The following is a 24,177-nucleotide window of genomic DNA, read 5'->3' on the forward strand; positions in this document are numbered from 1 at the left end:
GAGGTTTTTGGGCTGCATTTGTGTGTGTGTGTGTGTGTGTGTGTGTGTGTGTGTGTGTGTAGGGTGGTGGCTATGGTGGTGGTAGGAATCCTACAATGTTGGAGATGCTCTGGGGCAGAGCTTGAGTTTGAGGTAGGATAGGATGCTGGCAGCACAAGGAAACATTTCCCCGGAACTGTCCACTGTGGCTGAGGCTGAAGGGGAAGGTGGGCTGAGAGGGTTGAGCAGTTGACTTGGGCAAGAGGACCCCTGCCTGTACCCTGTGCTTCAGAGAGCACCTCTCTGGTCTTCCCCTGATTGTACCCCTTCCTGCCTGGACCTTGCTCCCTCTGTTCTAGACCAACTCTGGGTACGCAGGGCCCTGTCCACGTGGCCCTGAGCCTACATGGCGTCTCCCTGGGGTCCATCTTCAAAGGGCGGGCTGTGCTCGCTCAAAGGGTACACAGGTGCTGCAGTGTGAAGCGGGGGAAGGTGTGTGGCTGGAGTGTGCATGGGGCTTCGGGGGTCCACACAAGGGGATGGGAGGCTCCTCAAGTGAGGAACAGAGTAAAAGGAAGGGTGTTGCCCAGGGTTGGGGGCCAGCTCTCCCTCTGTCACCACGTTATTGTACCAAGGAGTCTGAGAATTCTAAATTCAACCACAGCCTTTGGGAAGTTAGGAGAAGAGAGCACTTAAAAACAAAACAAACCAAACAAACAAACAAACAAACAAAAAAACAAGATAGAGAGGTCAGGCATGAGAGAAGTTTGGAACCCAGTTCCTTCCTTCCTTCCTTCCTTCCTTCCTTCCTTCCTTTCTTTCTAAAATATACTTTTACTAATTTCAGAAAGGAAGGGAGAGGGAGAGAGAGAGCTAGAAACATCAATGATGAGAGAGAATCATTGATTGGCTGCCTCCTGCACACCCGACACTGGGGATCAAGCCTGCAACCCAGGCATGTGCCCTTGACCAGAATCGAACCCGGGACCCTTCAGTCCACAGGCCGACTCTCTATCCACTGAGCCAAACAGTTAGGGCAAGGGAACACTTTTTCAATTAACAATTTGTTAGCTTGATTTAGAGCTCTTAATTATTTAGACATCAGGCAAATGAGGGATGGATGTCATTTCCCACCATGTTCCAATTTTTGTGACCTTGAACTAAGAAAACGAAATCTTGGAAACTGGCTTTATATGCTTGAGTAATTTTCTAGAATTCCCAAGTTCATTAGCTTCTGTGATGAGTCACAGTTGTTCCTAAAATAAACTTTGTATTATCTTTAAAAATCTAGGGATATTATCTAGGTCAGTAATTAGACGGTGCTTGACTCAACATTTCTGTGAATGAAGCGTGTGAATGACTAAAAGCAGGAGAATTAGTACCTGAGGGTTGCACCTCAGAATATTGCTTGTGAAGTTGTTCCCAGTGACGCATGCTGGCTGCAGAGGGGGCAGGGAGCACCAGCGGCCATGCCTGTCTGGGATGGTAGGAGATGTGGGGGGCAAAGCAAAGAGAGATGGGCCCTGTTTTAGGCAAAGATGAATCTTACGAGAAGAGAAGAAAATTTAGAAAAAAAGATTGACTGTGGAGGTTAAAGTGGCAACCACAGAAATTGAATGGCAAAGGGGAGGAACCGATTTAGCCATGTGAAAATACTTACCAGAAATTGAATCCATTGACAAAATCAACTCACAGTGGATTAAAGACCTACATGTAAGATCTTAGCAATAGGGAGATTCATAAAAGGGGGAAACATTCCTGGTGATTACTTGTTTTTTATTTTTATTTTAAATTTCTTTTAGTTTATATTTTTTATTATTTTATTTTTTCTATCATCATTTATCCCCCCCATACCCTCTTCCACCTCCACCCACCTCTCTCCCTCCTCAGTCACCACACTTTTGTCCATGAGTTTTTTCCTTTTTTTTTCAATCCCTCCACTCACCCCCAACATTCCCATCTGTGGAATCTAATGAACAAACTGAACTACCAAGTAAAATAGAGACAGACTCATAGAGAGCAGGCAGACAGCTGGGGGAGGGAGCGTAGGGGAGGATAGTTTATAGTTTTTATTATGAAGAATTTCAAGTACATATAAATTTAGACAAAACACAATAATATACCCTCAGGTCCTCCTCACCCGCCCCCAAAACTAGCATCATCTGGTCTTTACATTATAAACTGAAAAGAAAAGGTCCCCTGGCTCTTCCTTCCCGCCTGGCGCAGCCACCAGGTAAACCCAGGTGGGCGCTTGAAGTACATCTAGGAGCGATGGAGGAAGCAGCAGTCCGATGTGACGCGCTTCCTTCTCAGGGTGCGCTGCTGGCAGTGCCGCCAGCTCTCTGCGCTCCACAGCCTTCCCCCACCTGGCCCGACAAAGCACCCAAGCTGGGATACAAGGCCCAGCAAGGTTATGTCATATATCAGATTGGTGGTGGCCGCAGACACCCTGTGCCTAAGGCAAGCCTGTCCATCATGGTGTTAACCAGCTAAAGTTTGCTCAGAGTCTTCAGTCTGTTGCCGAGGAGCAAGCTGGATGTCACTGTGGGGCTGTGAGGGTTCTGAATTCTTCCTGGGTTGGTGAAGATTCCACCTACAAATTCTTTGAGGTTTTCCTCATTGAACCATTCCATATGGCTATCAGAAGAAATCCTGACACCCAGTGGATCACCAAGCCAGTCCACAAGCACAGGGAGATGCAAGAGCCATGGCCTTGGGAAGGGCCCCCAGTTCCACCACTATTGGTGGGTCTCGCCAGTGCAGCTTGGAGAAGGCGCCATACTCTCCAGCTCCACCGTTACCGCTGATATAAATAATGCTTGTAAAATTCTCACCTAATACACAGTTTACAACAGCTTCTCTTTGGTACATCTGGATTGCCAGCATCATGACTCTTGCACTTGGAGGCCATTATTAAGTAAAATAAGAGTCACTTGAACACAACCTCTAAGATAGCGTGACAGTGGATCTGATCACTGCAGTGGCTGCTGACTAATGGGCGGGAAGTATCTACAGCATGGAGACACTGGGCAAAGCGATGGTCATGTTCAGGGTGGGATGGCACAAGACTTCATCCTGCTCCTCAGAAGAGCGAGCGAGTCGAAACTTATAAATTATTTTATTGCTGGGATTTTGGTAGAGTTGAAAGAGGTTCGACCATGCTGTAGAGCAATTGGCAGCATCTGGTGAAGCTGAAAATAGGTATACTGCCAAGACCTGGCAATTTCACTCACACGTAAATACCCCAGAGAAACTCTTGCACATTTGTTTAAGAATGTCATAACAATATTCTTTGTAAGAGTAAAATACTTGCAATGGGGTAAATGTCCTTTATCAAGTTAGATAATTACACGGTCATTGTCATACAACGCAATAGTATATAGAAGTTAAAATGAATGATTTAGAACTACATGTATTGTGTTTTCTGATAAATCTAAAAAACAGGTTGCAGAGCAGTGAGAAAAGCAAATTGTAGAATGATATGTACAGTACATATAACATCATTATTTGAAAAACACAATATGTACACATATGTATGTAGATATACACAGACATATATATAAATATTCTGCAGAAAGTATATATATATACATGTAGATAGATAGATAAGTATAGTTCTCTGCAGAAGAAAAAGGACTACATATTTATAAAGGGATTCCCCCCCCCCCATAATTATTTTTCTTTTAATGCAGGAAAGAAAGAAGGAGGGAAGGGAGAAAGGAGGAAGGAAAACGGAAGGAAAGACCTAAACTAAACATGATGAAGCTTTGTGGTAGATTCCAGAGTGTTAAATTGCTCTTTATACTTTTCTTCACATTCGAAATATTTTATCCCCCCAAAGACTACTTAGCCCTTGTAAACATTCCAGAAAATACATAAAAGGGTGAAACAAAGTAACCTCTCATTCAAAGGAAATTAATCTTAACAATTACTACATATTCTTCCAGACTGTGCTATACGTTCATTAGCCTGCTCGTCATATACATAATTTTTTGGTATCTTTCCTGGAGAGGTCAAAATTTCTCAAAAACATTCTTCTGATGCATGAGGTGAATGATACTGACATCTGTTCTTTTTCTGAGTCTTTGGAAGGGTTCCTTTCCTTCATTCTACAGTATTTTCTCATGGTTCCATAGTCCTGTTGACAGGTAGACTGTGTGGCTTGTCCTTTGCCCACTCTCCACTTGGGGGCTACCTCAGTCCATGTCAGATCTCGTCGAATGAAGGCTGTGTGTACACACACCGGTCTCAAACCGAGTCTCCCCGTCCGACAGGCATGCATTGAGAGCACCCTTGCTGTCTGAAATGAGAAATCTCCTAAATGCACCACCTGACTTCTGACATCCTTAAAACAGAATATGTAAATTGATGAGAAACTACAATCCCCGTGGGGCTCTGCTCCCAGGTGCCCCCCCCACGCCTTCACCGCTGCGCCTGCGCATTCTGAACGCGGACTACAAGTCCCAGGATGCATCGTACTGCCATCGGCTTAACTGCACTTCCTGCCGCGAGTGTCTTGGGTAATTGTGGCTCAGCGAATCTTGGAAAAGCTCAAGGTGGGAGGGGTTTGTGGGCCGCTAGGGAAGCTCTCGGGAGTAGCTTGTTTTTGTTTTCTGTCTCAAAAAGTAGCCGGTCTGCAGCTGACATGTGGCTGTTGAGTTTCTAGGGTGCACGATTTTGCTTTTCTGAACCCGGCGAGGGGCCGTGGCGCCGCACCTCGGGCAGGCCCCGCACCGGTGGCTCGCGCTTGTTCTTGAAGTTGTCAGAAATCCCTCCCAGGGGCGAGATAGGCTGGCATCCTGGCCTTGATGGGAGTGGTGGATTTTTTTTTTTTTCTTTTTTCCCACAGACACCTGGTGGGAAATGAGAAGACTCTAGCGGAGTCTGCAAGTCAGATATTTCCCCCTGGAAACCCAGGCAGCGTCCTTGAACGACTGCCCTTGCAGTTTCGTACTTGGCTTTAGTTGGGCCTGGGATCCCTATTGTATGATCTTTGGACTCGTAATTGTTAGTGTTACAACCCTGGAGGAATGCCTGTGTGTCAGGGGAAGTGGGGAAGCCCCCAGCTGCAGTGATGGACGGAGACCCTTGTTACAGGGTGCCCCCCAAAATGTGCACACACTTCAACAGCTGATAGCTCAGTTTTGAAAATGAAACGTGCCTTTATAATTATTCAAAGTGTGTGTATACATTTTTGGGTGGACACTATATATATATGTGTGTGTGTGTGTGTGTGTGTTGTGTGTGTGTGTGTATATATATATATATAGTATGTCATCCTTAATATACATAATTCATGGGAAACTACCATCCTCACCACAGGCCCCAGAACAAACCATTCCAATTCAGGAGTGAGGGGAATGTTGGAGCGAAATGGGTTTGAAGAGTGCGTGGTGGATGGGAGATTGAGCAGGTAAGAGGTGACCCTAACTTACTTTTTCAAAAAAAACGTCCCATTGAGGAGAAAGATGAAATGGTGGCTTGAGGCCTAGCTCTGCTATGTATTAACTCTTGACTCTCATACAGGGTCGTGTACCTCTTTGAGTCCGATTCCTCATCTGTAAAATGAGGATGGCTTTACCTTTCCTCCCCACATGACAGTTTGGTAAGGCAATTCAAACTAAAGCAGTGAACGTGGTTCTTAAACTCCAGAGCCACCTGCAGATGCGTAGGTAACCATAGTAACTGTACTGCAGCGAGTGATCGGAAAGGCCAGGTCAACCAGGCATGCCGGTTAAAAGGAGAGTTGGACTGATGGCCATGGGGGTCAAGGCTGGGAAGTAAAGCAGGTGCATTGGGGAAGGTCATGGGGATCTGGCCCCTTTCACTTGCTTCCTGCCTGTGCCTGAGAGGAAAGGCACCCTCGGCTGCTGATGTTCTGCTCACCAGGATTCTTTTGTTTTCTCCTGAGGTTGTTGCTTTGGACAACAAGAAAGATGTTAGATTTCAAAGAACTTTATAAATACGCTGACCCAACCCCACCATAATTATTCGCACATACAGGCATTTTTTTTTAAAGTCTAAAGGAATATACACTCACATTGAACCTTATATATGTCTTCTTGCTTGTATATAGGTACAAACAATTTCTAGGTTTTGTCCCCTCTGATAAAACATAATTTTTCTTTTTTAAAATGTATTTTTATTGATTTTAGAGAGAAAGGGAGAGGGAAAGAGAGATAGAAACATCAATGATGAGAGAGAATCATTGATCGGCTGCCTCCTGCAGGCTCCCTACTGGGGACTGAGCCCACAACCCAGGCATGCACCCTTGACCAGAATCGAACCGTGGAACCTTCAGTCCGCAGGCCGATGCTCTAGTCACTGAGCCAAACCGGCTAGGGCCATAATTTTTCTGATATGTGGGTTAGTGCTTATAAGAAAAATACTTAATTTTTATAAAGATAGTATGGGCCTGGTCATTATATAACATCATATCTGATTTTAACTTCTTGTGAGGAAATATAGGCAGGAAGCAAAGTAGATTTCATGTAGAAGAAAGATGAGGGCCGGATATTTGAGGTTTTTGTTTTAGTCTTTCTGCTTCCTGTAGTATCTGACTAACTCTAGTTGTAATGTTTCATGTTTATTTAAGGTGTGGGCAGATTGTGAAAAAAATAGACACTTGGCTTCTATCTTCTGAGCTCTGTTTTTGCCTCTTGATTTTTACTTCTTTCTATTGTTATGAGGAATAAATGGGAGGGAGAGCCATGTTTAAGAATGGTAGATTCTTTTAGCAGTTCTTTTTTTTTTTTGACCCAAGGCCATTTCTTCACCTAGAGAGGAATGTGGAGTTTGGAGTAATGTTTGTTTTTCTGTCATCCAATTTAGGATGGCTGGACTTGCGTGGGGAACAGTGGTGACCTTGACCTTCCTTTAAGATTACAAGATAATTTCTTGTCTAAATATTAGGGATGGGATCATAAAAGGTTCATTGTTCAGTGCTCTGTTTCCCAGGTGGAAAAAAATACTGATTTAAGTGGAATTACTCTCTGCTTTCCTGTGTATTTTGTTTTAGACATGTTCATAATAAAAAAAAAACAGTACTTTCAAATTTATTATTTTCAAATTAAGGGTAATTGATGTTGATTTAATTCAATGCCAAATTGAGACTAATTGATAACCTGTCCAAGGCATTAGAGTATCTTGATGAATCCTTGCCTAATGGAATAGCCTAGGATAAATTTGAGTAAGATTCCACATATAATGTTGTTTTATTTTAGTGGTGGGATATCCAAATCTGTATCCTTTCTGACAATTAAAGCATCTGGCAGAGATGGAAGTCTCAACCTCTAATATTAACCTTGTTTCATAGACTCGGACTTTTTGTTACCTGATGGGGACCTGTCCGGAGTGGGTCTGCCTCAGGCTGGCATGTGGTGTGTGGGTTCTTGACGTCTTACAGGAAAGATTTCACAAAACGAGTCCAGGTGATTTTGAGAGAACATTTAATAAACCCGGGGACAGTGAAGCAAAGGAAAGACTTAGGGTAGAAGAAGCAACAGGGGAGAGCCTAGGTGGTGCTCTGCTCTGCCTCCCTAGAAACCTTATAGGACAGAAGTGAGCCCAGGTGGGGCTGCTGTTAGCTCACTGGAGACAGGGCCAGGGAGTAAGCACAGGATGAGCTGCTGCTGCCCGCTGCTCCCTGGTTGCAAGTCTCATGGGGACCCTCAGAGTTTAGGAGGAAGTAAAAAGTTCATGCCCAAGAAGAGGCATGGGCGTGCTCTAAAGCAAGCCCACGCTGGTGTTTTTTGTCCTGAGGGTCTTATCTCTCTTCTGTGGGCGAGAATCTTAGGGGAGGGTTTCAGCAAAATATTCATCAGCTTTCCAGGTGCATTTTTAATATGCTGGTGCATCAAAATGAGTGTATAGGGGAGTTTGGGATTATCCTTTGGTCTGCTTTACTTTTATTTTGAGTCTGTCTGGCTCTAATTGTTTTATTTATTTATTTGTTTGTTTGTTTGTTTATTTATTTATTTAGTTAGTTATTTGTTCCCCTGACTTCATCTGTCCTTGGGTTTGGCTGGCACAAATGGCATTAATTGTATCTTTGCAGATTTTTTTCCTTCATTCTATACGTTGTCTTTTCACTGCCTTGATAGTATTTATTGTAGCACAAGTTTTTAATGTTGAGTAAGTCCAAATTTATTTTTTCTTTAATTACTTGTTCTTTTGGTATCCTATCTAAGAAATCATTGCCTAACCTAAGGATGTGAAGATTTACATCTACATTTCCTTCTAAGACTTTTACAGTTTTAGTTCTTATATTTAGATCTTTGATCCATTTGGAGTTAATTTTTTTGTAAATGGTGTGAGGTAGGGTCCAGATGCATTCTTTTACACCTGTGTATCCACTTGTCCCAGCATCATTTATTTAAAAAAGACTATTTCCCCCATTGCATTATCTGAGCAGCATTGTTGAAAAGCAATTGACCATTGATGTCTGGATTTTTATTCTATAATATTAAGCAACATCCTCATGCCATTATCACACAGTCTTGAAAAGTGTAGCTTTGTAGTATGTTTTGAAATTGTGAAGTATGGGTCTTCCAACTTTGTTCTTCTTTTTCAAGATTGTTTTGGATATTTAGAATCCCTTGAAATTCCACATGAATTTCAGGATCACCTCATAAATTTCTGCAAAAAAAAAAAAATGCCCACCAGGATTACTTACGTTTTAAGAGTAACACTATGGCTGTTATGGGGAGAACATATTATGGATAAACCAGTTAAGAAACTGCGTTAGTAGTCCAGGTGAAAGATGAGGTTGGTTTGGTACAGAATGAGCCATAGAATTTGTAAGAGTAGTTGGATTTTGAAGATGTGACTCCCCAGATTTGCAGATGGATTATAAACGGGGTGAGAGCAAAAGAGATAAACTAAGGGTAATGAAAGGTTTTGACATAGGCAACAGAGTGAACACTATTGCCGTTTACTGAGATGGGGCATGAGGAAAGAGAAAAGGTTAGGGGACGAAAATCAAGAATTTGCTTTTGGACATGCTATTTGAGATGCCTATTAGTAATCCTTATGGAAATGTCAAATAAAAATATATATTGTGTAAGTCTGAAAAAGGTCAGAGCTGAAATATAAGTGAGTGTACAGATGATATTCCATATCTTGGGACTGAATGAAATGAGTGAAGGAAGGAGTGTGAATAGAGAGGAATCCTGAAAACTGATGGTGGGGTAAGAATGAAGTTGAAGGCCTAATGCTACCTGACTTCAAGATTTATTATGATAAAGGTACAGTAATCATGATGGTATGATATTGTTCTAAAGATAGACAAATAGGTCAGTGGAATGGAATGGAGAGACCAGATGTATCTCCACATACATAAAGACAATTAATTTTCAAAAAGGTGCAGAGGGAATTCTGTAGAGAAAGTATTATCTTTTCAGTCAATACTGCTAGAACATTATATATCCCTATGCCCAAAAACACAAAACCAAACCAAACCCTCACACAATACACAATATACAAAAATGGACTCAAATGGATTATAGGCTTAAATATCAAACCTAAAATTATAATAAAAGGTCTAGAAGAAAACGTAGGTGAAAGCACTTATGACATTGAGTTTGGCAAAGATTTCTTAGCTATAACACCAAAAGCACTATGCATTTAAAAGATTGATAAATTGGGTTTATCAAACTAAACCTTTTGTTCTATGAAACACTGTTAAGAGAATGAAAAAACTGAGAGAAAATATTAATAATATTCATAAATCATGTTTGATGAAGGACTTGTGTCCTTCATCAGACATGAAACTCAATTTAAAAAACCCAACTTAAAAACATGGGCAAGGCCGGAGGGGGGGGGGGGGGGCGGGGGAAAAAAAAACAAAAAAACAAAAAACAAAACAAAACAAACAAACAAAAAAAACATGGGCAAAACATTTGAACAGATGCTTCACCAAAAAAAGTTCATGGAGGGCAAATAAGCTCATGAAAACATGTTCAACTTCATTGTCAGCAGGAATATGCAAATTAAAACCACAGTGAGAAACCTCAACTGTTGAAATGGTAACAGTATAAAGTCTGACTGCATATCAAATGTTGATGGGGATGTGGAGGATCCGGAACTTTCATACACTGCTGGTGGGACTGTTGAATCATACAAACACCCTGGAAAAACAGTTTTGCAGTTTCTTAACATTTTACCAGTAAAGGTACACCTGCCATATGATCCAGCCATTCCATTCTAGATGTTTATCCAGGATAAATGCAAGCATATGTTTATACAAAGACTTGTACATGAATGTTCGGCAGCTTCATTGTAATAGTCCCAAGTTAGAAATAACCCAGTGCCCATCAGCAGGTGAATGGATAAACACGCTGTGGTATGAATAATACTCAGCAATAAAAAGGAATGAACCATTCATGCATGCTGCAACACGCAGGGATCTCAAAATTATGCTGTGTGAAAGGAGCCAGACCAAAAAGAAAGAGAGTCCAGATTGAATGATTTCATTTATAAAAATTCCAGGAAATGCAAATGAATATATGCAATAGAAAGCAAGTCAGCGGAGCGGTTGGCAGGGTAGGAAGGAGGGATTTCAAAGGGGCATGAGGCAACTTTAGAGCATGATGAATATGTTAATTATTGAAGGTGGTGGTGGTTGTGATGGTTTCATGGGTATTTGCATATGCCCACTGTACATATGAAATGTCCACAGCTTACTGTATCAATTATAGCTCAATAAGCTTTTTACATTAAAAAAGTAGTAAGAATAATATACATATTCCCACTCCTTAGCTTTCATAATTTTCGACCTTCTGCCATTCTTTTTCCAGGAGTTTTGCTATAAAGGGGAGCAAAGAAAGGGGCCATACCTAGAAGGGGATATGGGATCAAGAGAGGATTTTTTTTTATTGAGGTGGGATATGCTACAGCTTGTTTATCTGCTGATGAGGGGAGAGGACAAGTGGATACAGAGGGTAAGAGGAACTGATAGAGACTCCTTGAGTGGGCAGGCAAGGCTGGGCTGGTATCCTGTGTGCAAGGGGGGCATGGGCTTTGGAGAAGAGGAGAGCTCCTCCTTAAAAGGAGGGAGACAAAGACGTGGAGCGGGCTTGCTTAATATGCCACACTGGCTCTTTGTCAGTGATGATGATAATATCAACAATGGCAACAATGAGAATACTGTAGTTAAGAGGCCTTCGTATTAATTAATCAAATGAGTCACACATTCAGCAGTACTTGATTTTCTTGGATGAAGTTTTTGTCTAGGGCACCAGTGAGTGTCTTATAGGTGCTGTGCAGATTGCTAGGTAGCTCCAGATAAGGAAGGCTAACGCCTATACTCCAACTCTCCTTTGAAGCAATGCTCCTTAGCCTGAATCGGAGTAGTCAGTGGATGGAGTAGAGAGAAAGTCCTCTTGCCTCTGTAATCAATGTAAGATTTATTGCCATTCAAGACTTTTAGTGTTAGTGACATTTCCATAAGCAAAAATCTCTGTCCCCACCCTCTTGTCAGTAAGCATATTGAGCAACTGGAACTGTCATTCATTGCTGGTTTGTATGCAAATTTTTTAAAAAATATTTATTGATTTCAGAGAGGAAGGAAGAGGGAGAGAGAGATAGAAACATTAATGATGAGAGAGAATCATTGATTGGCTGCCTCCTGCACGCCCCCTACTGGGGATTGAGCCTGAAACCCAGGCATGTGCCCTTGGCCGGAATCGAACCTGGGACCCTTCACTCTTCAGGCTCTATCCACTGAGTCAAACTGGCTAGGGCTGTATGCAAAATTGTTTAGCCACTTTGGAAAACAACTTGAAAAATTCTCATAAACTCAAGCATACACATACATTTTCTATATGACCCATAACCCTATTCCTATGTATTTATTTAACCAAGATAAAGGAGGACATGTTCATACAAAGACCTACAAGCGAATGTTTCTAGAAGCTTTATTTATAGTAGCCCAAACTAGAAACAACTCAAAGGTCTGGTGAATAGATAAACCAACAGGGATATATCCATGCAAAGGAATACTATGCAGCCTTAAAAAGGCTGAACTATTGGTACCCACAACAACATGGATGAAATAAAAAGCTCTATGTTAAGTGAAGTAGCCAGATACCAAAGGTTATAAACTATATTATTCCATTTACATCACAGTCTTTAAAAGGCAAACTATAGAGCAGTGGTTCTCAACTTTGGCTGCACATTAGAATCACCTGGGAATCTTTTTAAAATCCTGATTTCTGGGCCTCATCCTCCGGAAATTCTGTTTCTTTGTTACTAATGTTGTGGCCCCACCCCATAACAAAGAAACAGAATTTCCAAGGTTGCAGCCCAGGTTGAGAACCACTGCTTTAAAGCAAAGGAATGTAAAGAAGTCACAACATAGAAAATGGATTCTCTTTTTAATTCAGGCTCATGTTGAATGTGTATCTCTGGGCTCCCACGGATAGTCCAAGAGTTCATTTTATTGGGCTCATTTCCAAGGCAACTGTTGTTTTAACTCCTGTGTCTTAGTGCTGAAACATGGCAGGCCCTCAACAAATATTGTGGAATGACTCTGTTGAATAATTTCCCCTCTGAAAGTATTGGGGCTTCTAGATGCTTGGACTCTGACTGGGTAAAGGCCCACTTAGGGCGCAAACTCAGAAATGGCTGTGTAACTGAAGACCTCTTTAAATCCACGGGAGGATGGGGAGGGTTGATGCTATTGCTGCTTAGTTACAGTGACTTTGCACCAAACTCTTGGTTTCTCTTCACTCCAGCTGCAACCCCTCACATGTTCACTGCATGTTTTATTGCACTGGCGGTTGGAACCGTGCAGAAGGACCTAAACTTCCTCTGAAAATGTTGTGTTTTTTTTTTTGTTTTTTTTTTACTTTCCTTTTGTGGCTTTGGCCACAGGACCTGGGAGTGTCCTAGGGAGAGTAAGTTCGAGCATCACTACTTTATGATAGAAAACCACTTGAGCTTGTTCTTACCAGCTCAATCCAGTTTAGGCACCAAAGTCTTATGTTCCTAATCAAGCAGGAGCCTGTGAATTCAATTAAAATCTGGAGTGGCTTCCTGACAACCAGCGGTCGGGATGACTGCATTCCCTTAATGCAATTGGGCAGGACAGCACACGTCCGGAAGCCCGCTGCTGCCTCTCATTAGCAACTTTCTCACCGCCCATCGGCCAGGAAAGCAGTCCTCAGTCTGTGGCCGTTATTTCTGTGTGGACCCTCGACTCTCACTGTGTGTTTTCTCGCAGACTGTGCATGGAGCAGGTTGGGTTTGAATGTCATGGTTATTGAGCCAATTTGAAAATAAGTGGGTTTGTGGGAGTCAGAGTGAGAGGAGTAGCTGGTCTGGTGAGAGGAGTGGGAAGGTAACGGACTGCAAGAGGGATGAGTCAGAGCTGCTCTGAGCTTCAGAAACAGCTCAGACTGGCCAGCTGTGGGCTCTTGCCTCACCCTGTGAGCCAGTGAGCGATCTCCGCCCCCCACCAGGTGGGACAGGAATGAGCTGGGAAGTCCTGAGTAGGAAATCCCACACTTAAAAACTGTACCTTCCGATCTCGGTTCCACTCAGGGACAGTCTTTGAGGGCTAGTCATCCACCCGAGCTCACAGGAGTGACTCGAGGCGGGCACTGCCAAAGGACATGTCTGGAATACACAGAATCTCGCCTTTTTTTTTTTTTTTTAGTGTTAAATGGAAGGTTCTGCTGATATTGCACACTCAGAAATAGGACATCGCTAATGCTTCATCACTTTTCTCAATTCTGACAAAAAGAATGTTTGCATGCACATTTATGCACACACCCTTACATGTGGTAGGTGGGAAAAGTTTGCAATAAAAAGAAGCTGAAGGAAAGAGGCCTGGCAGTGCGGTTCCATCTGTGCCAGGGATGTGTACCTAAGACCAGTGATCTCACTGGAAAGAGGCTCAGAGATGTCAGAGCTGCAGAGAGAGGAAAAGGCCAGTAGCTCCAGGCTGGTGGAGTTTTGTAAAGAAACCCCCCCTAAAGTTAAAATGTTACTAAAATAATGGGGTGCACTATCTAACTCATTCAGCTAACGTTGCCTGTCCATCATGTATTCCACTTCTTCCAGATACAAACTGGGGGGGCTAAAAAAATTGATACTTTTTCTCCCACCTTCTAAGTTCTATCTGGGCTAATAGTCAAATGAACAGAGACAGATTAACAGGAGAAAATGAAATTTTAATACATGCACATATGCAAGCAAGCTCCAAAGACAGTGAGGCAACATTGGATATTGACATTTTGGATGAGGAGGAAAGGGTGGGGGTGGGGGTGAAGGGTGGTATTAGATTTCAGAAGCGAGAATGGGTGACTTACAGTGAACGCCCATGGCAGGCAAATTCTTGCTAGGCAACTCAGAGACAACGGGGCAGGGGGCATCTAGCCAGCAGCCCCCCGAGTAAAGCCCTCCTGTTTACCACACCGACTCAAATCAGGCCGAGGGGACCATCCCTGACGCAGGCCTCTCTGACTTTCTTGGGCAGGAAAGGGGGGAGGTTCAAAGGTTCTTTCTGAGTCTTATTTCTTAACAAACAGCTTAAAATCAGTATCCAAAAGGCAGCTTCTCAGTGACACAACTTGGGTTCCCTTCCTGACTGGTAGTAACAGCGCGGAACAATCCACACACTCTCCCCTTCTGCCAGGCGGGAGTGGGGCTTCGAAGGCCCCCTGCACGCAGGTGTTTCCTTGTTCAGACGCTCAGAAAGGGCTGCAGGCTGCTCGCTGACAGCGCCCTGTCGTCTCAAGAACAGCGTTTTCTTTTCCTTTTTCCTTTTTTAGTAACACTGCTGTCCTCTTTCTTCTCACGTTCAAAGCTGACTCTGGCTGGGTTGGTTGGAGCGTCGGTCCTGTTCACTGAAGGGTCAGGGCACATACCTGGGCTGGGAGTTGGATCCCTGGTAGGGGCGTGTCTCAAAGGCAGCAGGCCGATGTTTCTCTCTCACATTGATGTTTCTCTCTCTCCCCTCCCCTCCCTCCCTCTAAAATCAATAAGCATGTACTGGGGTGAGGATTAAAAAAAGAAACAAAAACAAACGGCCTCTGTAGGTCTGTAGCTTAATTGGAGAAATATTTTGAATTCCGCTGATCGGTGGCCCTTCACTGATTCCTGGAAGTGGAAAATATTTGCTTTGGTCTGAAGCAGCTCCAGGGTCCGTGCACCACATTCAGCCTCTTGCACCGAGTGGGCCAAGAGCTGCGGGTTCTCACAGGAGCTGGAGAACATTCTTTATTTAAAACGAAATCTCCACACCTTCCAGCAACTGCAGACGCGTCCGTGGCTCCCGTGAACAAGGGCCTCTGGAGCGTGACACACCAGGACAAAGCCCTCCCGCCCCGGCAGAGCACAGTGGGCCTGCCTCCCGCAGCGTTCCCTGTGAAACCTCTCATTAAATGTGCCGGGCGGGTCTCCTCTCTCTCTCTCCCAGGCAGGCACAAAGGTTTGCTTGCCATGCACCTACTCTTGCTTGTGAAAAGGCAGGTCACGTGACAAACCATAACTATTAATGAAGTTACTCATTAAATAAAAGTGATGTATATTTAGAATATCCCTGCTGACCTTTCCTACATTAGCATTAAAATGATCCGCACAAAAAGCCGTAAGAATTCCAGATGGAGCTTTAAACTGAAAGCATGTTTCTCTTGCCCAGCAAAAACAGAATCCTGGTCCCTAGGAATCTTAGACCTGACATTTCTTTTGATTTAATTAGATGCAAGCAAGGAACAAAAGCCAAATTTCAATACTCGGATGTGTAATTATTTTTTGTCGCAAATTCCCCGAATGCTTTTCTTACATGTGTGTGGCTTGCCAGGTCTTTCAGAGTGTTCTTACCTACCTTATCTTGTTTGACGTTCACAGCCGTCTTGTGAAGAACACAGGTGACAGAAGGGACTGCTGCCATTGGCAGATGAGGACACTGATGCTCCGGGAGGTCTCCTGGCGGAGAACTGGAGGTAACGCTCGTCCCCGAAAGTACGGATTTAACCTTTGCTGCTGTCCACGGGGCCTGAGGCAGTGTGTCAGTGTAGCTAACACCTGTGTGTGAGTGTCATGGTGTAAGTGTAGGGGGGGAAGGCAGCCAAAAGATTCAAAAAGAAGAAAAGGAAATGGAAAATGGACTAAGAGGTGAGAATAACTAGGGAGTTCTACTGAAGTGTGCTTCAGTGCAGCAAAATCAGCCCCGTGTGCCATAGGGGAAAAGTATTAAATGAGCAACTATAATAGGTGCCAAATGTCAGGGTTTCTCAAAATATGGTCCACGAGGATTCTTTGGTTGGCACCCAGACTAGTCACTAGGCATTGGTATTCGCAGATACTGTAGTCAGCACAGGGAGTAACAATAAGACACTCACAACTTTGAGATAAAGTTAACCTCTGGTGATACTGCTATCATCACCTGGTTATTATTTAACAGGAAAGGAGTAGAGAGGAGACTAGATAATCTAGGCACGCCCTTATACAGCTTTGCCAGGAAGCTGCAGTCAACACTCTACAGGTCTGTGCCCCGCAGATCTCTTGGGGAAGGGACTGGACAATAGACACAGGCCCAGTAAGGCCTGGGTGCTCACCTACCTGTCAGTCACACCTGGGAGCCAGTCAGTGGCCAGAATAGGCGTGGCCACAGCAAGGGCACGATATCTGAGATACTTAATCCCTGAACAAAGGAAGTTTCTCCCTTTCTCCCTCTTCCTCTCTCCCTCTCTCCCTCTTCCCCTGTCTCCCCCTCTCTCTCTCCTCCTCTCTCCTTCTCCCCCTCTAGCTGCTCGCCCCTGACCTCTGGCTTGCAGGGCTCTAATGCCCTGTTTTGCTCACATGGCCCACAGCCAAGTGGACTCCACACAATGGACTAATGGACTGTGATTAGCCTAATGCTGTTCCGGCCTCAGGTCCACTATGGAAGGAACACCCTGGACACTGGCCCTACTTCTGGCTCTACCAGAGCTCCAGCTGCACCTTTTTCAGGACTGGGTCAAGGGGCAGGGACTTTGCAACCCGAGAAATAGAATTTGGCAATAAACACCATTCATTCCCCTGTGGGCGACTCCGGAAGTGCTCATTCCAGTGGTACCCCAAGAACCCCACTCCTACTCATGTCGGGGAAACTGGACCCACTGATTTCTCCAGCAGCACTGGGACTAAAAGAGAATGTAGCAAAAGATAATGCAGAGAGTCAGACTAAAGAAAAGCGGGTAAATTATTGACTAAGGAGGTGGAGATGCCCTGAACCAATCACTGTGTTCTGTATACCAGGACATCTGCACTAACTTATCTGAGACTGAGCATAATAAGTGTTATTAATCTGGAGAAATAGGAATCAACGGTGTTCACTTTATCTAGGGAAGGATGACTGTTAATTGGAAGGGGATGATGGCTGACCGCCACCTTCTCAAGCAGGAACTGGCAGAGGGAGGGAGTGGGGGGATGTAAGTGACAGTCACTGAGATCCCCTACCCGGAGCCTGGATGCTTCATCAGGTGTCCGGGCCCCTGGGGTCATGCTCTGATGTCATGCTCCTCACGCTGCCCCTGAGGCACCTGGATCCCTGGAGGGCCTGAGGAAGGAGAAATGGTCTTTGAAAGACCTGTCCCCCTTACCAAGCAATAGCCTGGATCCTGGGTTATAGTGCCGGTCTCTGGGGACAGCTGCTGGGATGCCACCAATCTTGGGGTTTCTGGGTCAGCACAGCAGAGCCCTAGTCTTCATTTTTTATTTTTTTAATCCTCACCCAAGGATATTTTCTCCACTGATTTTTTTTTTTTAGAGAGAGGGAAAGACAGAGATTCATCGAAATGAGAGAAACACATCAATTGGTTTGCCTCCTGCACACACCCTGATCAGGGCCCAGGCCGGGGAGGAGCCTGCAACCAAGGTACATGCTCTTGACCAGAATCAAACCCGGGACCTTTTGGTCTGCAGGCCAGCGCTCTATCCACTGAGCCAAACCAGCTAGGGCAAGCCCTGGTCTTTAAATGTGATGAGCGTGCCAAGGCCCTTTGCCCCTTTGCCTGCCCGGTATGGACAGCCACTGTCCTTGGACCACAGCCTCCTGCTCGGCCTTGGTGACAGTGGACATGGTGCTTGTCTCTCTTATTTAAATGAATACTTTACTTGTAGCAATAGTCTGGTTCTAGGGCAATAGAAGCCCCATTCTGGGATTGGAAAGAATAGGGGTTCTTGTCTTGGTGTTACCACCAGCCACACCTTTGATATTTTAGGCTACTTAACCTGCCTAGGTTTCTTCATCTCATTAGGTGATCTTTGTAATTTGCCCAAGGGCATTTAGCTAATCAGGGACAAATGACCCTTTGCCCCATTACCCTTCCCTTCCCTTACTCTGCTTTTCCTTATGTAAATTTGGGAGTAGAGCCAAAGAAAAAGCCAGGAAACTGCATGTGGGACAGGAGGTCCTGTGATGGCCATCTTGGGGTGATATAGTCAGTTACAGTCTACCCCCTGGCCTCAATGACTGCCACCCCTTCCACGTGCAAAATACACTCATTCTCTCCCTGAGACCCCCACATCTCAATGCTTATGGCATTTGGATAGGTCGGGAGGAAAACAGAGGGTTTTCCGCATGACTCTCTCTGCCCTATTCCTTTGAGCATAGAGGGTTTCCCTCGGATCTTTACCTGTGCAACTTCAGGAGTTCTGAGTTTCAGGTTGTTCTGAGTCTATGCCAAGAGATATGGAAGGAAAACCACCCAAGACACACACCCACCATCTTATCGACCTTTGTATTGATTTCCCTTCCCAAATGACTTTGCTATTATTTCCTTTCAGAGTCGTTACTAGTTGCATTATGGATTCTGAACAGTGTTTTTATTTATTTATTTTTAAATATGTTTTATCGATTTTTTTTTTTTTTTTTTTGTTTTTTAGAGAAAGAGGAAGGGAATGGGATAGAGAGATAGAAACATTGATGAGAAAGAAATATCATAGATTGGCTGCCTCCTGCATGCCCCCTCCTGGGGATCTACCCCGCAACCCGGGCATGTACAGGGAATCAAACAGTGACCTCCAGGTTCATAGTTCAATGCTGAACCATTGGGCCACATCAGCAGGGCTTAACAGTATTTTTATTTTATTTATTTATTTATTTATTTATAATCCTCACACGAAGATATTTTTTTTTAAATATATATTTTTATTGCTTAAATTATTACAAAGAGTATTACACGAAGATATTTTTCCATTGATTTTTAGAGAGAGTGGAAGAGAGGGGAAGACAGAGAAATATCAATGTGAGAGAAACATTGATTGGTTGCCTCCTGCACAGTCCCCAATCAGGGCCCAGGCCGGGGAGGAGCCTGCAACCGAGGTACGTGCCCTTGACCAGAATCGAACCCGGGACCCTTCAGTCCGCAGGCTGATGCTCTGTCCACTGAGCCACACTGGCTAGGGCTGAACAGTGTTTTTAGATGTAACCAGTGGGAGAGAGACCGTGGCATCTGCTCACTTATCTGCACTGGAACCAGATCCAGAAGCCATTTCTTACTTTGTTTGCCATCTGAGAATGAGAAACCATTTTATTTTTGAACTCTGCTGGTCCTGTCGCCTTTATCGTTAACTGTTTGCTCTTTAGCTTATCTTCCTACTCTCATTTTACTGTAGGCAGCTGGGCGAGGCCAGGTGCACTTCCTGCACTGTGCCTGGCACTGTCCTTAGCGAGGTCACACAGTTCACTGTTCTCTATTTCCCAAGTCACCATGCTGTCAGTGTTGCTCACCGTCCCACCACCACATAAAAGCGCCTCCTTCCTTCAGATTCCAGTGATATTTTCCTCCTGTTTACAGAAGCCTTCACAGGCAGACTTCAAGGCCAGTCCCAGAGCCTTTGCACATGTTTCAGGCGTTTATTACAGCAGCACCCGCTCTGGTCCAAAATCTGCATCAGTGAAAGTTGAATCAGAGAAGCAAAACCATTTCAAGAGAAACAAGGCAATTCTAGTCGGGATTAGAGCGTATTGATTATAGGCGCTGGTTGAGCGGCCTGTGCAACCTGATGTCCCTGTGTCAAGACTTGGGTCTTGGTCAGCAGGATGGGCTGGCTTCATGAGGGGACCATGGGCGTGAAGCGGTGGGAAGAGAACAAACAGCATCTGGAGACCCATGTGGATGAACTGGAACCCACGTGTCCCATGTCTGTCTCTCATGCCTCCAGTCCTCCACCTTCGATGGTGAAGGCGACCTGTGGAAGAGCGGGGCACCTTGCCGTGGAGTTTCACACCTGCCAGGATTCAAAGAAGCTGAAGAAGCCATGGAGCAACTATGGGCCGAGCTGCTGCCCCAGATCAATAAGAGGAGCCTGCCGACGCACATACACCAGCCTCTGACTCCACGCATGGCTGCATGGCTGCTGTCCCGCCTCTGCCTCCCAGATGCTGCTCTGGTTCTTCGGGACACACAGTTCTGGCCTGGCTACATTGACACTGTACACGGCCACCACAGTGCCAAAGCCCTGGCCAGGCATTAGGGGTATAGCTGGGGACGCACAGTGGTCTGTCTGTGACGGCAGAGGCTGGCCATTTAAGGATTTGTGTGCGTCAGTGCAAAGGTAGGGAAAGTAAGTGCTTGTAAATCCGTGACACTAGATCACTAACAAATAAAAATGAACACACGTCCAGAGTAAATTTCACAAAACAGTATTGAAATGACTGTCGACGCTACTCCAGGCTGTCCCAAAGCGACGGTTAGGGGATGAACAGGTTTTCTGCCTTAGTCTGCCATGGCGAAGTGCCACGGTCTGGGTGGCTTAGTCCACAGACCTTGATTTCCTCGCAGTTCTGGAGGCTGGAAGTGTTGGCAGGGTTGGGTTCTTCGGCAGCCTCTCTCCTTGGCTTGCGAATGGCCGCTTTCTAGCTGGGTGCTCAAATGGTCGTCTCTCTGTGCGGGCACGTGTTTGGGGTTTCTGTCTGTGGCCCAAGTTCTTTTCTCATAAAGACATTAGTCAGTGGATTGTTGCCCATTCTGAGGACCCCGCTTTAATTTAATTTGCTGTTTAAAGGTTTTCAAACACAATCACATTCTGAGGACCTGGGGTTAGGACTTTAACACATGCATTCAGCCCATAACATTTTCTCTAGTACAATGTTTTCTTCTTGGAAGTTCACAAAGTACAACTGTATATGATTGCTTACCAAGTCTTAAAAAATATTCAGTATTCATTTCACACACACACCATTTTATACATTATTATTTTTTAAAATATATTTTTATTGATCTCAGAGGGGAAGGGAGAGGGATAGAGAGATAGAAACATCAATGATGAGAGAGAATCATTTATCAGCTGCCTCCTGAATGCCCTGCATTGGGGATCAAGCCCACAACCCAGGCATATGCCCTTGACCGGAATTGAACCTGGGACCCTTCAGTCTGCAGGCCAATGCTCTATCCACTGAGCCAAACCAGCAAGGGCTAGACATTATTTATAATCCTAAACTGTCATCTTTCAGACACTGGCTGATAATATTGCACTATCATGTGGAAATCCTCTGCCAGCCGGTGAAGATGGACATGCGATGGAGGAGACCAAGCACAACCCGGAATGGGGTGTCTCCCGTCAGAGCCTGTGTCGGTCTCACCACCTCCAACCCTTGAACTTTGAAGATTCCTGGTGAGTTGCTTTAGAGATCTGTGCTGAGACAGTTGGGTTTGAAGGTGGGCTGGAGGGGTGGCCAAGGGAACATCCCATATTGCTAGGGGCCTGGAGTCTCCTTGCTCACCTGTAGCTGCTGGCCCTGGTGAGTAGCCTCTCACCTCGCCCAAGCTCTGCTCCCCTTCTCATTCTCTTGTTCTTTGCAGGGGAGGAAAGAGCAGAGCGGTGGATGCCACTGGGCTATGCTAGGCGGCCGGCAAGGATCCGTCCAGGAAGGTGTGGGCAGGTGGGAGTGGGTCACTGGCCTTGCACAGGCAGCTCGTTCTGCAGTGGCAGCTGAAGAAAGAGCCCCGGCCACACCCTCGCTCCAGGTATCCCCCAGCAGCCACTCATGTACCCCACCTGCTCAGGCCTCCCCTGGCTCAGGGCCTGCTTTCTCGATTCCCGCTCTGACCTTTCCAACCTGACACTCAGGTCCGCTGTTCTGGCTCAGAGTTTGGCTTTCCTTCTCGACTAAGATTAGGTTCTTTCCTTAGGCTCTGGGCTCCATTCTGAAGAATTCCTGTGGCTCTGGCCTTGCAAGAATTTTCAGAGTCAGACCCTACATTCCCACCCACCCTTCAGCCGAGAGAAGTCTCACCGCTGCCTCGGCACCTGCGGAAGACAGTGGTTCTGTCTGTTCTTGTGAAGCTCTCATCACTGATCATGTCCAGGTACCCAGGTAGGCTTTGTTGCTCGAATACCTTTTTTTAAAAAAAATATATTTATTTTATTGATTTTTTTACAGAGAGAAAGGGAAAGGGATAGAGAGTTAGAAACATCGATAAGAGAGAAACATCGATCAGCTGCCTCCTGCACACCCCCTACTGGGGATGTGCCCGCAACCAAGGTACATGCCCTTGACCGGAATCCAACCTGGGACCCTTCAGTCCACAGGCTGACGCTCTATCCACTGAGCCAAACTGGTTAGGGCTGTCGCTCAAATATCTGTAGTGGTGTCTGGTATCGGGACAGCCTAGTGAAGACTGCCTGATTGTAAGGGAGTGCACATCTCTGTAGGAACTGGCCTGGCACGTTAGAACAGTAACAACAGCTCCCCTGAGCAGGGCATAGTGCACGTTGCTTTACTCCATTCTCTCCACTCCTCACAACAACCCTGAGATAGCACACATATTCCCAATTTTATGGATAAGAAAACTGGTTTTCAGAGAGCAACTTCACTCAGTAGAACGTGTCAGAGCATCGACTTGGGCCCACATATCCCAGCTCCCGGGCCACACAGGCCTAAACAGAGGTACGGGTTTATGTGAAAACCAGCCTTAGCCCAGCCTGTCCTCGTTCTCTACAGATTTACTGCACTTTCCTCAAGTCTCAATTCGAGTTCGCTCAGTAGCCTGTCAGAACGCTCCCCTTGGTACTCGGCACATGCAGTTCCACTAACACAGCTCCTACAGTGACCCTATTCGCTGAATTGCTTTGAGAAATGTACTAAACTAAAACTGGCACATAAATTCGAGAGGAGGTATTGCTGCCGTTCTCTCCTGGGTGGCCTTGATCTGTGACCTTCCCTTTCTCATCTCTGCCTCAGGCAGATCGCCCCCTGCACCTCTCAGAAAGTGTTTGCATTTTAAGCCAACCTCCCTTAAAATCTTAAACATATCTTTTCTTTATTTTAAGAACAAAATAATACATTTGGGAACATGCCAATTTAACTTGGAGTCTTAAAATAAGTGCAAAATTGTGAGGTTGTCACGGTCATGTTTATTAAGTAGAATTTGGCGTTCTTGTTCCATGGTATTAATAAAGGATGAGCAAAATACTTTGTATTTCCTTAAGATGCAGTTTGCAAAGAGATTTTCTTCTTTGGTCCTTAAGCATCTCTATGAAGATGAGGCAAGTTGGTCTTCTACAGAAGAGGACCCAGGCTCCGAGGGGGCAAAGGACTTGGGTGGTGCTGCAGCTGATATGGAGACCGGAGGTCCTTAGAGCTCAGATCTGTGCCCTTTGACTGTATCACATACTAGACTTATTTCCCTTTTATCCAGAGGGCTCCTGCCTTCTCCTGCAGTTCATGTGCTTCGATGAAAGAAAACCTCACTTTCCATGTAGTTCTGTCCCAAGTAGATCCTGGAAAAGGATCTGGGGTGTATCCAAGGCGACCCTTGAGATAAACTTAACCATGCAAGTGTTGGGACATTTAAGTAGTTGCTAGCGAAGAGACTACTCTACGCAAGCAGGACTGAGGGTAGGCTTAGGACCGAAAAGACCAAAAACCTTAATTTCAGTTTCAAGCATACGCAAAGTAATATAATTAACTGCCAGAGGAATTACACCACATTAAAACATATGCAGTTACAAATCACACAGCATTTTATTACTCACAAAAGTTCCTGATGCTGCGGGTACAGGCTTAACGGGATTCCGGTGGTGGTGTCCTCTGGGGCTCAGCAGTTGGGCTGGTCCGATCTGGATGCAGGGGCTGAGAGCTTGGTCGCGTCTGGATCGAGAGGTACTAGCCGTTCTTCTGTCGTCTGGCAGGGAGCGGAGCGTGGAGTGGCACAGTGTGGCGTTGTCTGTCGGACTGGCAGAAGGACGTGCCTTTGTGGCTGT

At 45.1% G+C, this 24,177-nt stretch overlaps 1 long non-coding RNA gene and 1 pseudogene across 1 annotated transcript; both read left to right on the plus strand.

Moving 5' to 3' along the window:
• The first annotated feature begins 1,411 nt into the window (after positions 1–1,411).
• Positions 1,412–2,786, plus strand: LOC102262246 (annotated as a pseudogene).
• A 1,680-nt stretch (positions 2,787–4,466) lies between these two features.
• Positions 4,467–23,378, plus strand: LOC102258892. Its single transcript, XR_314571.2, has 7 exons — positions 4,467–4,535; positions 5,302–5,392; positions 15,832–15,926; positions 21,425–21,585; positions 21,774–21,938; positions 22,104–22,288; positions 22,916–23,378. It is a non-coding gene; the product is annotated as an uncharacterized LOC102258892 (long non-coding RNA).
• Positions 23,379–24,177: the final 799 nt, after the last annotated feature.

Source organism: Myotis brandtii, unplaced genomic scaffold, assembly GCF_000412655.1.
Source record: "Myotis brandtii unplaced genomic scaffold, ASM41265v1 scaffold802, whole genome shotgun sequence".
NCBI classification, from domain to species: Eukaryota; Metazoa; Chordata; class Mammalia; order Chiroptera; family Vespertilionidae; genus Myotis; species Myotis brandtii.